Source organism: Dama dama, chromosome 16 (genome assembly GCF_033118175.1).
Source record: "Dama dama isolate Ldn47 chromosome 16, ASM3311817v1, whole genome shotgun sequence".
Taxonomy (NCBI): Eukaryota; Metazoa; Chordata; class Mammalia; order Artiodactyla; family Cervidae; genus Dama; species Dama dama.
Genome location: NC_083696.1, coordinates 22,830,235 through 22,846,358, shown reverse-complemented (window position 1 = coordinate 22,846,358; position 16,124 = coordinate 22,830,235). Strand labels below are relative to the sequence as shown.

Genomic DNA, 16,124 nt, shown 5'->3' with positions numbered 1-16,124 from the left:
TACCTGTTTACCAGATAATGAACAAACAAAATTAGTTTATCGCTTAATCTTAGAAGTTTTTTCCATAAATCTTGAAGTAGCAGTATTCTTGCAAAGGCATCAGAGTGAAACCATAGAAGGCTGTTTAAAATCTAACTAAACTGCAATTGACAAAGTAACCTGGTCATTGTTATGACTTATAACACTTTAACATATAACTGACAACATTTTACCAGGACGTATCAGATTTTCATGAATTTCACATAATTTCTAGGATATTTATATTAGTAACATCAACCATACAGTACAACCTGATAGGATTCATCACTCCTCTAAAAATACTTCCCATGTATTTTAACATGTCAGATGAACTCAGGTAGTTTAATAGCTCTTTGGGATGTTTCAGGGGCCCTCTGAAGCATCCCAAAGTCAGCTAGAAGTCAAGTTATTTAGGAAATTTTGTTGATAAACATCGAAAGGGTTTATAACACTCAGTCAGATAAAATCATATAGATCACTGTAAAACAATATATTCACTTAGCCAAAGTAACAAAGAAGATTTCAAAGGTAAACATAGAACAGATCACTTCAGAGGTAGATATAAAATCCATTATCAAAGGCAGTTTGACATCTCAAGAAAACGTGTATTTATACGCAAAATTCTTCCCTTGGGGTCCACTGTCCATAAAACCTTATTATCACATTCTGTACCCATTACTTTGTTCTCCCATCCTGAAACAGCCACCTGTAAGTCAGACCTACTTCCTTTTCCCTTCATAAAATGTAATTTCATTCCTCATACCTTCTTTACTGAAAAGACACATCGTGCTTTCCTTAAGCAGCCAAGAACTGACCTTTATATTAGCAGTCTATAGATTGGTGAGCATACATATCAGTGACAATTTCAAAAAAAAATTCTAGAGAACATCTTAGGATGGCATCAAACATTATTCATTAATAGTCTAAAATATCTAGTTTCTCTGTAAGAGGAAGTGTTCAGTAATGAATGTTTCAGAATCTTACTTTATTTGGAAATGTCCTAGCTATTCAATAAACTTTCGTCACTTAGTTTAGCGCAACCCTTGAAATTCTGGTTACCAAAATCTAGAGAGACTGTTTCAGACAGACATTTCTAAAGTATAATTATTCTTAATAGAGTTTATCTAAAAGCTCATATCTAGTTTACTTTTTTTTTTGAAGTTTCTTCACTTGAGGTACTTTCCTTGCTGACAAACTTGTAACAGATATAACAATATTTAACTTATAATAAACCTAGGCACAATGAAAATACCATGCTTAGTGTTAATGACTCTTCAGTTCAGTTCAGTCGCTCAGTCGTGTCCGACTCTCTGCAACCCCATGAACCACAGCAAGCCAGGCCTCCCTGTCCGTCACCAACTCCCGTAGTCTACCCAAACCCATGTCCATCGAGTCAGTGATGCCATCCAACCATCTCATCCTCTGTCGTCCCCTTCTCCTCCTGTCCTCAATCTTTCCCAGCATCAGGGTCTTTTCAAATGAGTCAGCTCTTCGCATCAGGTGACCAAAGTATTGGAGCTTCAGCTTCAACATCAGTCCTACCAATGAACACCCAAGATTGATCTCCTTTAGGATGAACTGGTTGGATCTCCTTGCAGTCCAAGGGACTCTCAAGAGTCTTCTCCAAGACCACAGCTCAAAAGCATCAATTCTTCAGCGCTCAGCCCTCTTTATAGTCCAACTCTCACATCCATACATGACCACTGGAAAAACCATTGCCTTGACTAGATGGACCTTTGTTGGCAAAATAATGTCTCCACTTTTTAATATGCTGTCTAGGTTGGTCATAACTTTCCTTCCAAGGAGTAAGCATCTTTTAATTTCATGGCTGCAATCACCATCTGCAGTGATTTTGGAGCACAGAAAAATAAAGTCAGCCACTGTTTCCACTGTTTCCCCATCTGTTTGCCATGAAATGATGGGACCAGATACCATGATCTTAGTTTTCTGAATGTTGAGCTTTAAGCCAACTTTTTCACTCTCCTCTTTCACTTTCATCAAGAGACTCTTTAGTTCTTCTTCATTTTCTGTCATATGGATGGTGTCATTTGCTATCTGAGGTTATTGATATTTCTCCCGGAAATCTTGATTCCAGCTTGTGCTTCATCCAGTTCAGTATTTCTCATGATGTACTCTGCATATAAGTTAAATAAGCAGGGTGACAATATACAGCCTTGATGTACTCCTTTCTCAATTTGAAACCAGTCGTTGTTCCATGCCCAGTTGTAGTTGTTGCTTCTTGACCTGCGTACAGATTTCTCAGGAGGCAGGTCAGGTGGTCTGGTATTCCCATCTCTTGAAAAATTTTCCAGTTTGTTGTGATCCACACAGTCAGAGGCTTTGGTGTAGTCAATAAAGCAGAAGCAAGGGAACATTTCATGCAAAGATAGGCATAATAAAGGACAGAAATGGTATGGACCTAACAGAAACAGAAGATATTAAGAAGAGGTGGCAAGAATACACAGAACTATACAAAAAAGATCTTCATGACCCAGATAACCACCATGGTGTTATCACTCACCTAGAGCCAGACATCCTGGAATGTAAAGTCAACTGGGCCTTAGGAAGCATCACTACAAACAAAACTAGTGAAGGTGATGGAATTCCGGTTGAGCTATTTCAAATCCTAAAAGATGATGCTGTGAAAGTGCTGCACTCAGTATGCCAGCAAATTTGGAAAACTCAGTAGTGGCCACAGGACTGGAAAAGGTCTGTTTTCATTTCAATCCCAAAGAAAGGCAATGCCAAAGAATGCTCAAACTACTGCACAATTGCACTCATCTCACACGCTAGCAAAGTAATGCTCAAAATTCTCCAAGCCAGGCTGCAATAGTACGTGAACCGTGAACTTCCAGATGTTTAAGCTGAATTTAGAAAAGGCAGAGGAACCAGAGATTAAATTGCCAGCAGCTGTTGGATCATTGAAAAAGCAAGAGAGTTCCAGAAAAACATCTACTTCTGCTTTATTGACTACTTTTCTTTAAGCCAATTAAATTAGAACTCATTTACAATTTCAGCAGTGTTATTAAAAAAAAAAAAAAAGACACACACTGAGACATACATAAATCCATACAGACAGACAGTTCTCTGCTTGAGATTTAAAATTTCTCTTTGGACCCACCCCACTTTTTTCTTCTTTTTTTTTGAAGTTCTAATTTGCTCAAGGCTGAGGTCTCAGGCAAAGTGGACTGTGTATTTCAGGGACATGGAAAGGGTTAACTCCAAGCTTTTCCCTAGGCAGGCTTTTTAACAAGCTAGTTGTTTTTGATTGCATATGTAAAAGGGACCAGCTTTGCAGTTTCCAGTAAAAAAATTTCATTTTAACTAGTTTTCTCTGGGGTCTAAAGAATATCATGGCCAAACTGTGTCAAAAAGTCATCTTTCCTTTCTGTACTCATAGTTTTATACCTAAATTATAGACCAAATAGTGCTCAAATTGACTGATATTAGGGGCAGATCAGCCAATAAAAGTATTGGATTGTCCCTGTAGTGGGAAGTGAGATCTTTGTCCCATCAGAAGAATCTGAAGGGTGAAGGGAATTTGCAGGAGTGGGGGAAGCTTGGTTCCCTCCCCACCTGAGAGAAAAGTGTAGTTAGAAGGGGATTCTTTAGAATGTTAGGAGAGTTTTTGATCCTTCAGGCTTTTGAATATAGGAGAAAGACCTGGACCAAAGGGTACCTCAGAATCCTTTCGGAGAGATCATGTGGATATGAAAGGTTGCGTAGGGGTCGTCTAGGAAATCTGGTGGAGAGAGACAGAGGGGGACAGGAGATAGGGAGGCAACAGAAAGACATGAGCGACATGAGCCCCTCAAATCTGGATTCTGACTGAGGGCCACAAAGGACTGAACGTAAGGAACTTCTGAGCACTTGCCCTGCGTTTGACAAAGGGTAGGGTGCCATTCAGAGGCCATTTTTGTTTTTAGGTCCCCCAGTTTGTATTGAGGCCAGGCCTTTTGCAGGGTCAGAATTTTCCAGTTTCTGAGAATATAGCCAAGGGGTGAGTCTGAGAGAAGCTCCCAGGACGTACCAGAACCCACTCTTAGCCTACCTGCTGTAGAATGGGGGTACTGAGAGTCACTGGCTGACAGAAAGGTGTTCCGTTGGTCCCAGTGATCCCTCTGTGCTCATAATGGCACAAAAATGGCCAACTGTCCCAACAGCCATGTCCGACAGTGAGAGGTGACCTCTGAGAACCGTGTGGCTAAAGCACCATGTGATCCAGGCAGAGAATGACAGAGATTCCGGGAGCAACCGGCTGACTCACTGTTTGGCGATTCCCTGAAATATGGAAGGCACTCTTGAAGGCTCAGGGCAACACCTAGGCTCCTGTAAATTAACCTGGACCGAAAGGAAAAAGTGAAAGTGACAGGGAAGAAGGCAGAGGAATCCGCCTTACAATCCAATGGGGAGGCGGTGGCTAGGGGACAATGGTCTCTGTTTTGCTTCAACCACTATGTGTCTGACACAGTACACAGAAGTTATCTTGCTAGGGGCAGGTGCCCTGGTGGCCTGATCCATTCTGAGTCCCCCTTATCCTCACACGGGAGTCTTCATGGCACCCTAATGGCTTTTAAGTGCCTGACCTGTGCCCACACAATATTGGTTGGCCTAGTCCTCAGTTGGAAAGAAGACACAGGAGAGACCCTCGCGTGTTCAGGAGGCAGCTACTGGGACGCCGTGAGCAGTGGGGCCTTTGAAACACACCAGAGGGTAACCCTGGCCAGAGTTCCTCAGTTGCTTCCATAGCACTTGCCTGTTTGCAGAGGGTCTCTAGGAGAAAGGAGAAGTGAGGAGGTGGGGAAGAGACCCCAAGTTCCCCAAACAGGCCACCAAAAACGTTGTGGTCCGGGTGCAGGTTGGAAAAGAATTTCCAGACATGAGGCAAAAAGAGAGAATAAAGTTTCCTAGAGTGGGAGATGCTGTTAGAACAGCCGGCCAGCTCAAGGGAGAACTGACATTGAACAGAGGTCCTTAGTCCATTTTTTTTTTCCTTTTTCTTTTCTTTTTTTTTTAGTCCATTTTTGTACCCAAGGTACAAAGAGTGGGATTGGGGTCTTGCGGGTCATTTGCTGATTGGATGGGGCATGTATACTGGGTTGGGGAAGAGTAGGGCAAATACCTTCTCCTTCTCGGGGGGGGGTGGGGGGGAGACAGGTTATATTGTTCCATTAATAGTTACAACATGGGGGAGGAAAGGTCAGTAAGGGCCTGGTTTTTCCATTCCTGCTTACCAAGACCCTCTTGGTTTTATCTGCTCTTTGTCCTTGGGTCACCACAGTAGGCTTGGGGCTTATGTATCATTTTAACAAAGGGCAGCCAATTTTGAAGTGACAAGACCAAAGAAAGGGGGGTTGGGCTCCTGGGGACAGTAAATTGTGGGAAGATGACTAGGAAGCATATATAGGATGCTTAGTAAGCAGACTCAGTGTCATCTCTGGTACACTTACTTTTACAGAGAGAATTTATGTCCTGCTTTTAGGCAAATGGAGGAGGGCAGGGAACTCTTCTTGCATCTGCTGTTCTCAGTTGCCTTCAGCTCAGAAGAATCCTTATGCCCAGCTGGCCTCTTTGTCCTATGCTACTGTCTTTACAGTAGAGGAATGAGCCTGGAGCCAAGGAATGCAGGAGGCCTCTGGAAGTTGGAAAACGCTCACAATTTTCCACTGAGCCTTCTGAAGGCATGCCTCCAGCTCTTCCATTTTAGCCCAGTGAGTCCCATGTCAGACTTCTGACCAACAGTTGTGATAACAAATTTATGGTGTTCTAAGCCACCAAGTTTGTAGTGACATTTTGCGGCAGCCATAGAAAACTAATGTAGGTCCCTTAAGACGTGGTTTTGTGCTCAGAGTGTTGCAGAGAAGAAGCCAGTTCTGACTCCATGTTGGAACTGTTTGTTTGACTTGATTTTCATTGCTTTTGTTATTACAGTCATACATAATGGCCTGCCTCAGAGGACCCTGCCCCTCTGCCTGACTGTAAACTAAAGTGCCTTTGTTCAGCTCATAGATAATCTGACTATGCCTACCTGTGAATAGCTACACCAAAAAAAAGAGATTAACACACCCCTTCCAAAGGCTGGCCTTTCCCTTGGAGATGTTTTGCAAGACTGACGACCCTTTCACTTCACTTCCCACTGCCTCTCCCTCTTTATTCTGCCTTTTGACTTCACTTCCTTATTGCTTCTTTCTCTCTGACTCTGCTAAAGAACCTGGTAATCCAGACTCGGACAAGATGATTACTCTGAGACACTCATCTGCCATCTTCTCGGCCAGCTGACTTTCTGAATAAAGTTGTTTTCCTTGCTTCAGCACCTCATCCCTCAGATTCACTGGCCTGTTGTGTGGTCAGCAAACGAGCTTGGACTCGGTGACAAGAGGAGTTTCATAATCACTTACAGAGACAAGATAAATGAAACCATTACCAAGCAGCAAAGAAAGGGTAAGATTTAGTGTGAAACTGCATCATGTGGGCCAGTGATACTCAAACTTCAGGTAAGAATCACCTGGAGGGCCTAGGTAGATATAGCTTGTGCAAACTCAGAGGGCTGTGGAGGGCTGAGAATGTGCCCAGAGGACAGGACACTGCTGGTACTCCTGCTGGCCTGGCATGGGACTTTGCGTCACCTTCTAGACCACGGCTGCTGCAGGAGTTTAGAGGAGCTCAGAAGGGAGTGGCAGTTGCTGGCTTGCAAAGGACATGCGTGCATGCTAAGTCACTAAGTAGTTGTGTCCTACTCTTTGTGACCCCGTGGACTGTTGCCTGCCAGGCTCCTCTGTCCATGGGATTTCCCAGGTAAGAATACTGGAGTGGGTTGCCATGCCCTCCTCCAGGGGATCTTCCTGATCCAGGGATGGAACCTGCGTGTCTTATGTCTCCTGCATTGGCAGGTGAGTTCTTTACCACTGAGCTACCAGGGAAGCCCTTTGCAGAGGATGGTAGGATTTAACAACAGGAGGAAAGAGGAGTGGTGTGTCTGGGGATTGGTAGGGTGGGAGCAGGAATGTGCTGGTGCTCTGCCGGGCCTGAGCTACACGGGGAGGGCAGGAGCGGTCATCTCCTGTCCAGCATCCCTTCCTTCCCAGGGGCCTGACTGGGCATGCGCTGTGTATGAGGCACTCGTGCGTTCGGGGCCAGGGGAGCAGCCATGAGCTCTGGGCTCGCGATTCAGAGAGGACAGAGGACAGTGTGAATGGGGCAGGAGGCGTGGCTTCCCCGTGCCTCGCTGCTCGCTGGGTGGCTGCTGGTTTCAGGAGCCCCACAACCTGGCTCTGGGCTAGCCACTCCCCCCAACCCCGCACCCCCAAGTTCCTGGTCCCGGCCTTGCCTCTGGTTGCATTATGTCCTGTCACGGGTCTCCTGTGTGCCCTTGCCCTCAACACAGTTGAACTTCTGCATGGCCAACTGACCTTTTAATTCAATGGACTGTCCCTCTTGGACTTTAGATCTGAGCCCCTTCTTCTGCTGTGGCTCAGGACTTCGGGGCACATCTATTCCAGCTTATATATTTCCACTGGGTTCAGCATCGTAGGCCCGCAGTGGGGCTATGGGTCTTGAGAAGCATCTGTGCAACTCTAGCTTAGCTCTGTGTAAGCAAGACCAATGGATTTATTTCCTCTATGGATGCTTTTAGCTGGTTCTATGATAGTTCCTGAAAGTTAGACGCTCTGAGTATTTTGCCCGCTCCCCCTTCATATCCTACCTGTTCTTACTGGACTGGGCCCGCATATGCTATACTCCTGGACTTGGTGAACTTGGGTTTTGGTAGAAGTGCCCTCTCTGGGTTGGAATTTTACTACCCTTTTAGCTGTTTGTATGAGAGAGGTGGGTTTAATGCAGGAACAAGGAAATGGTTATACTTTCCACCAGAGGTACTTCTGACCTTGTCCCATTTCACGTGAAAATTGCCTTAGAAATTTTTCTAGACCTTGTTAGTTGCTCAGTTGTGTCCAACTCTTTGCAACCTCATAGACTGTGTAGCCTGCCAGGCTCTTCTGTCCGTGGGATTTTCCAGGCAAAATTATTGGAGTAGGTTGCCATTCCCTTTTCCAGAGGATCTTCCTTGCCCAGGAACGAGACCTGGGGTCTCCTGCATTGTAGGCAGATCCTTTACTGTCTGAACCATCCAGGACTTTACCCTGAGGGGAATATTTTTCCCAACAAACCATGAGAACTGTGACCTGGTCAGGTCTCCACCTTTTAGCCGACAGTGTCTAACACAATTGTCAGCTCTGACCCTGATCTCCAGGGTTCTCAATCATCTCTTACTTTATTTCAGAACATATAAACAGATGTACACCCCTACACCCACACACACTACACATACCACTCACACACAGATGTGTATTCCAGCTGACCGTGGGTCTCTGTCAACCTGGCGTGTGTGGCTGGGAGTTCTTGGTGGGGAGAATGTGCCTCAGTCCACAAGATGGCCAGAAGCGTCCTGCTGACATCCTCACTTCTTGAAGTCTCCAGGAGCCTGGCTGTCACCAGGACCGTGGCCCCTGACCCTGCCTGGAACTCGGCTTCCCTAGCCTGTGGTGGGGATGGGGTAGCCGTGGCTTGGGAACCAGTGGACATGGGACAGGCCTGGCTGGCTGTGCAGGCTATCAGAGCCCACTTTTTGGAAGGGTCATTATGTCTCCTGGCCAAGGTCTTGGAGCTCAGACAGTTAAAGACGGCTCCCGTGGTGATCGTGCATGGCAGTGCTATGTGAGTTCTCCACCTGCGTATGTCTATTCCAGTGGGGTGAGCCTGGAGGAAGGGCCGAGTCAGTGGGGGCAGAGGTTCTAGAAGGGGAGGGGGCTCCTGGTGCTCCCATGCTGTCTCAGGTGCTCCCAGATGCCCCCGAGCCTCACCACTCTCCTTGTGCAGGGGTGCTCTTCTGATTCTCCTGTCTCTCTCATGTCCTGGAGAGAAGAGCCGTGAGTGGTTGAGCGCTGAGTATCCCTAGATGCTGGTGTTTTCTTGACAGTTCCAGCTCTGTACACCTTTGAGTGACTGCGTTGTTGGCTCATGGCAGCCCTGGGTGCAGTTTCAGTGCTGGGTGGTGATGGTGTCGCTGGCTGGGCCACCTTGGAGGGGCGGCAGGTTGGTAGTGTCTGAGGCATATTCACTGAAAGCCCTCTTCCCTGCTGCGGAATATAATTGCACTGTATGTATGGGTATCTCACACCTGCTTCATCAGTAGATGTTTCGGGTGCTGCCCTCCTTTGGCTTGTGAATAATGCTGCCCTGAATGTGGGTGTGCAAAAAACCTGTTTGAGACCTCACTTTCTGTACATTTGGGTGTATAAATGGAAGTAGAATTAAGAGATCATGGGCAATTCTGTATTTAATTTTATGAGTTTCTCTACTTTCTCACCCATGCCTGTTTTCTGTTTTTATTGTAACCATCCTAAGGAGTATGTCTTTGCTTTAATTAAAGGCTCAATTTGGAAACTCACCTAATTTTCGCGTGGTTACTAAGTATCATTCTGCAACACCAAATCCACCTCTATTCTTCAGGCCCTACGAATCCCCAGAGGGCATCTCAGGGGGAGTACAAAGGGGAAGGAGAGCCAGAGGCCAGGGCACAGTGGTGGGTGTGAGGCCAGTGTGGCCCCGTTTTGCCCTGCACGGGGTTGTGTTGCAGAGAAGAACCAATTCTGACTCCCTGTTGGAACTATTTCTTTGATTTGCTTTTCCTTGCTTTTGTTATGATCATACCCTAATGGCCTGCCTTGGAGAACCCTGCCCCTCGGCTTAACCGTTAAACTAAAGTACCTTTGTTCAGCTCACAGGGAGAGATAATCCAACCCAGCCCACCCATGAATGGCTGCAGGAAAGAAGAAATTAACACATCCCTTCCACAGGCATTCACAGAGATGTTTTGCAAGACTGAGGGCCCTTTCTACTATTACTTCCTCACTACCTCTGCCTCTCTATTCTGCCTCTTTTACATTTCCTCACCACCCCCACCCGCCCTGTGTTCTATAAAAGAACCTGGTGCCCAAAGCCCATAAGATGGTTATCTTGAGACATTAGTTTGCCTTCTTTGTCTGCCGACCTTCCGAATAAAGTCATATTCCTTGCCTCAACACCTCTCTTGGATTCATTGGCTTGTTGTGTGGTGAGCATGGCAAGCTTGGACTCAGTTAACATTTGGACCTGGCCATGGGCTGGCTGGAGAAGGCGGTGGCACCCCACTCCAGTGCTCTTGCCTGGAAAATCCCATGGACGGAGGAGCCTGGGAGGCTGCAGTCCAAGAGGTCGCTAAGAGTGGGAGACGACTGAGCAACTTCACTTTCACTTTTCGCTTTCATGCACTGGAGAAAGAAATGGCAACCCACTCCAGTGTTGTTGCCTGGAGAACCCCAGGGATGGGGGAGCCTGGTGGGCTGCCGTCTATGGGGTTGCACAGAGTTGGACACGACGGAAGCGACTTAGCAGCAGCAGCAGCAGGAGCATGGGCTGGCTGGGGACTGTGCTCCAGGGCATGGTTGAAAAGGACACTCAGCTGACAGTTCTGGGGCCTTTCAGGTTGAGAAAATCAGGCTGAACCTCCAGGACTGGAGCTTCACTCTTGCCGGGACCGGTCATTGCCCGTGTGCTGCCTTCAGCAGCCCTGATGTGAGGCAGGAGCGTGGCGCCCGTGGGGGCTCTGCCCGCCCTGGCCCCCACTCTCACCCACTTCCGCGGTCTCTGCTGCACGTGGGCAGGTATGATGTGCTGTGTGCATGTGTGTGTCTGGTCCTTTTGAATCCGTGTCTGTGGCCTCATGTTGTTCTTGGAGTCCCCTGTGGATGGGCAGACAGCTTTGGCGGGAGCTCTGTGCAGGGTGTTTGCAAGCTCTTGCCTGGGAGGCTGCTCAGAGCCCCCTGGGGGTCGGTTGAGGGGACAGGCTCTGCAAGCTGCTGGAGATCCGGTAGAGAGGGGACAGCACCCTGTTTCCTGAGGTCCTTCTCTCATCTGAGAAGGACTCAAGCTCCTCATCTTCACCCTGGCAGCAGAGTTCCTGTGGGAATGAACTGTCCTTGGGAGACTAAGGAATTGCAGAGGTAAGGTCTGAGCTGTGAGCAGAGGCCCCCTGCTGCTCCTTGTGGCTGCTGGAGAATTCTCAGGGCAGGAAACAGCATGGACACCCTGAGGGGGCCGCCTGGCTGTGCAGGGGCATGGCCAGGGCTCCTAAGTGTGTTGCAGAAAGGGTGACCCCTTCCAGGGCCTGAAATTGGGCTCTTGTCTAACACTCGGGAATAAATTGTCTGAGGAGACACATGTGCTGACAAAGCAAGGGATTTTATTGGGAAAGGGCACCCAGGCGGAGAGCAGGAGGGTAAGGGAGCCCAGGAGAACTGCTCTGTCACATGGCTTGCAGCCTCGGGTTTTATGGTGATGGGATTAGTTTCTGGGTGTTCTTAGCCAATAATTCTGACTCAGAGTCCTTCCTGGTGGTGCATGTCTTGTTTAGCCAAGATGGGTACCAGAGAGAAGGATTCTGGGGTAGTCGAACAGGTGGTGTCTCTTTTTGACCTTTCTCGAACTCTTCTGGTTGGTGGAGGCTTACTAGTTCCCTGTTCCTTACCAGGACCTCCTGTCATAAAGCAACTCATGCAAATGGTTACCATGGTGCCTGGCCAGGGTGGGCGGTTTCAATCAGCGTGCTTCCCCTAACAGGTGAAGGGTGCAGAGCTGGCCGGGGACGTGGGAAGCTGAACCGTGGAGCAGGCAGGACCTGAAGAGAGGAAGCTGGTAGCCATGGTCTCAGGGCTCACTTGGCCTGGTGGGTGTATGTGCTCCAGTCATCTCGCTTCTGGGCTTACCTGTCCTGGGGTGCACCGCTCAGCCCTCTTTCTCTTGGTTGCACATTCTTGTTATGGGAGAGGACACTGGAGGGTGTTCATTTACATATTTAAGTGTTCCAGGGCTCTCACTAAGGTGGCGTGACTGCAGCTCCTCAGGTCTGGGCCCCCAAGTGCCCCCGGGGTCCCCGCCTGGCTCTCCACATACGGGAAACAGTACCCAGAGCAGCATGGGGGGCTGCCTGGTTGGCACTGACCGCACTCAGCTGGCCCTGCCCTCTGATTCTGTCTTGTTTGCACAGAGTCCATGGGCATGTGCGTCTGGGTCCTTGGGTGACCGTCGAGCAGGGCTGTCTTCTCCCTGGACCACAGTGTTATGGGATCGGGGCTGTGGGTTGGGTCTGCCTCACACGTGGGGGTAGAGGAACGGAGACAGATGTGGTGGCAGCTGCACGTGGCCCTGTTCCTGGCTGTCGGGTACGGCTCTGTGCCAGCCCTTCTCCCATTATGGACGCTAATGGCTCTTCATCTCTTCAGGGGCTCTTACTGCAACCACTGAAGACCTGGGTGATCCCGTGGCAGCCACCTCCAAGATTTGGGAGGGCTGTTTGATTTATCTTCTCTGAGAGCGTTCTCGCTGAGAGCTGCCTGCAGCTGACTCATCCCAGTGACTGAATGTTTTAGAGTTAAATCAGTGATTACTGAGCCACTGCAGGTGTCCAAGGCACCTGGCAGCTCTGGGCACTGCTCCCGCTGTCCCTGCGTGGGCCTCACTCCCATGCATGGGCAGGGCCACAGGCTGCCTGTCCTTGCTTGGATTTCACAGGCTGGCTGTGGGCAACCCTGACTGCCCTCCCCCTCCCTTCCATGGATCTTCTTATTCTTTTTTTTGTTTTTTTTTTGGATCTTCTTATTCTTTTTGTTGGAATATGAACGTTTGGCTGCTGAAGGAGGCAATTGCTCACATCACTAACACCTATCCCCAGATGTCCTCGGGTAAGCTGGTGCAACCCCGCAGGTTGACATCTTTTAGGACAGGGTGTCAGAGTCACAGGCCAAGACCAGAGCAGCTCGGAGGTGTGTAGAAGTGGTGGGTTTCCGCAGACTTTAAGGACAAAGCTCTTTCCCTCTGATCAGTTTCTTTGGGAAAAATTGTTATAGAAAGAGCAAAATATGAAACTTGGCCAAGAGTTGTTTTTCTTGCAGCTGTTGCCCCTGGCAGGATTAGGCAGCTTCACTGCTACGAACGATCTCGTTAAAGGCTTAGTGAATGGCTCCGGGCATTCTGTGGTAGATATTAATGTCATCTCTAATGTGAGTGGGTATCATCTATCATGCCAATAATCCACAATAATATGTGTGACAATAATCCACGTACTTTTAGGCCAGCTGCATCTGCAGACTCTGAGGGGCTGAGGGGTTAAGTGGCTGGCCTGGGGTCACACAGCTGGCAAGGGGACCAGAGCTCAAACCCAGGCAGCTGGGCCCAGCACCCAGACTGATTTATGTCTCTCCTGGTGGGTAAATGGATGGGGCCAGCTTGATGGGGCAGCACAGGTGGGGCGGGGGGTGGTTGATGCGGTGTGACACTCAGAGATGGAGACACGAGTAACCAGGGTAGGACTGGGGACTGGGGACTTGAAAGTTCAGATTCTAGTCTGGCTGAGGACAGGAAGTGCTGGAAAGCCACCCCAAGGATGGCAGGACCGCACTCCTGGGGGCCCTTGGGGCTACCTCTCCTTTACTGTGGAGTGGCCTGGGGGCAAAAAGACTGAAAGAATCTGGAGAAACGGTTGTTGTTTGGAAACAACAAGATTGTTTTGTAAGAAAAGGACTGAAAAGTGCATTTCCTAATGTAAAAAAATTAGAAGATGCAGAATACTCCGAAGAAGAAAATTAAAGATGCCCCTGAACTGCGCACTGCCCATACCTGGTGCCCCTCCTCTGCCTGCAGCAGGCGGTCATGGCGAACATGCTAGGCCCCATGATCTTAGGTCATGGCCCAAGATCAGGTGCTTGGCCCCAGTGAGCTCACCTGTGGAGACGGGTAATGCTGCCCTGTTGGGATCAGGGAGTGAACTACAGCCTGTGCTTGGAGCCACGATGCTCACACCCTTCTGGGTGTGAGCCTTCTTGGCAATTTCTTTACATGAATAAGCTTACATTTAAGTGCTGTTTTATCATCTCTCTTTTGCATTTAATGATATATTGTGTTTATCTGTACTTGTCAACAAGCGTTAACTTGATGGTTTGTGCTGCCTGCAGAGCGTGCTGTAGTATTTATTTATTTAGCCAGTTCCTGATGAGTGTACATTTAGATTCTGAATTTTTACTTTCGTTAAAGCGATGTGGAGATAAACACTCCTGGGCTGGCATCCTTTTGAACTTGTAGGATTGCTGAGTCCAAAGAAACCCGTGTGGCAGAGCTTGTCAGACTCCTCCAGAAAGCCAGGCCCAGCTCCGCCCTCACCAGTAAGTGATAACTGTTGTGGATCCCCTGGCCTGGGATGACAATGATCCGTCAGCCGGGCTGCTGGCCAGGTGCCAGCTCTTGCCAGGGTTGGGATGGGGGGTATGGAGGAGGCTTTGCAGCCTGGCAATAGGAACCACCGGGGAGGCAGTAAATTGTTTCCCACTAGAGACTGAGGGGCTTGTATTGCACTGACGGTGGGTTCCCTGCCAGAGTGTGGGGTGGAAGGGAAGTGGGGGTTACCCAGTGTGGCTCTTCTTGGCTTTGTGAGATCGAAGAGAGATGCCCCAGGGACCTGGCAGGGTAGAGGGCTGGGAAGAAAGGGGTGGGCTGGACAAGCTGGAGCAGGCATTGCAAGTTTCCAGCCTGCAAGTTGGGAGAGCCTTGTTATGTGTGTCCTGGCCTCTGAGTAATCCCCGGCCCTGTGGCTGAAATGTTTCTAGAAACTTCCATCACCTGTGGATGCTTTAGATGTGGCTGCCGCCCAAGCCTGGAACCTGTCCTGGGCAGCCAGGGAAGACCATTTCCCCATGCAGAGCTACCCACTGGGGGCTCCCCTCTGAGCACGGGGTGAAGCAGCAACTTTCCCAAGCTTTTGTAATTATGAAGTTTTTAATGAGGTTCTATCATCAGTTGAGTCTTCAGAATGTCCTGAGACAGCTTGACATTGAACAGAAACCACATTCTTTTGAGCATAAAACTAATGTCACTCTTCATTCACTCTGCAGACTGCAGTTTGTGTAAATTATTTCGTTTCACTCTTACGCCTTTCTCTTAAGCTAGCAAGAGAAAATGGGTAGTGTGCACTCCTGCTTGGCCTAGTTAGCAGAGAGCATTTATTTGGAAAGGCCTTGCTTCTTCGACTTCCCTGGGGAAAGGCATCACCCGGAGGCAGGGACAAGTGAATGGCCTGGAGATTCAGATGCAGGCGTCCTCAGCCCAAACCATCTTTTCCAAAGTGTCTGCTGGACTCCTGACTTGGAACGAGTTGAGGTTTTGATAAGAAACTGTATTTAAATGAGCCCAGCTAGGCCCAGAGGTGTTTGCTAATGCCCTGTGGTCCACCTGGGTCAGATGCTCCAACCCGGAGTGGGGAAATTTGCACTTTGAAGCCATGAGGAGTTGCAAGGGGACATGGGGAGCAGCCCTAGGGTCAGACAGTGGGATTTGGACACTTGACCCCACTGGTCAACACTGATGTACCTTGTTGGTGTTCTTATCCGCGAATATCTGATGATTGTGGTTGCTGGAAAGAGGAATCCCCGTGAGATGTTGGTACATTCCTGGGGTCATAGGCGGCCTGACTCACTCCCTTATTGGCCCCACCCCCAGAAGGTGCAAGCAGTGATGATGGGGAAGTCAGTGCTCCAGTGTGCGTCTGCTTGGCTTCTCACAAGTGACGCGAGTGAGGCTGAGGCTACAGGTAACCAGAGGGACAGGGGGTGGCTCTGGTGGGGTGGGGGGAGCTGCCTGCAGGCCTGCATCAGGTGCTCTGGTCCCTGGGAGCTGGGGCCACCCTGACTGTTGGTACCCCGGGAGGCACTGCTTACTGGGCCTGTGGTGGATGACTTCACCCCTGGGTCCCTCCCTATCAGTTTCCAGACCCAGAACTTTGAGGGGCTGGAAGGGACCCTGAGGCTGAGAAGGATGCTGAGAGACTGATGGAAGGTAGGCAGGGATGGGCCAAACCAGCCCTAAGGGAAGCCGCATTGGCTGCTGACAGGGTCAAGGTTCAGGACAAGAATTCTGTTTTTCCTGGGCCCCCACAGGAAGCCTGTGGTTGGAGGTTTTCTGCTGTTCCGGGAGCACTTCCTCCCTGGGGGCGCCCATCACCCCACACCTGGAGGCAGGGCTGG

At 49.0% G+C, this 16,124-nt stretch overlaps 1 protein-coding gene across 2 annotated transcripts in view; it reads left to right on the top strand.

Annotated features, from left to right (window-relative positions):
* Positions 1-16,124, top strand: part of SEMA4D (semaphorin 4D) — a 120,123-nt gene that overhangs the window by 56,441 nt on the left and 47,558 nt on the right. The window contains exon 1 of one of the 2 annotated variants that reach the window (XM_061163556.1): positions 15,626-15,691. The exons of the other annotated variant lie outside the window; for it this stretch is intronic. The gene's annotated coding sequence lies outside the window, so the exon portion shown is untranslated. Of the gene's footprint in view, positions 1-15,625; positions 15,692-16,124 lie in introns of those variants that run through there. 2 annotated transcript variants of the gene reach the window in all.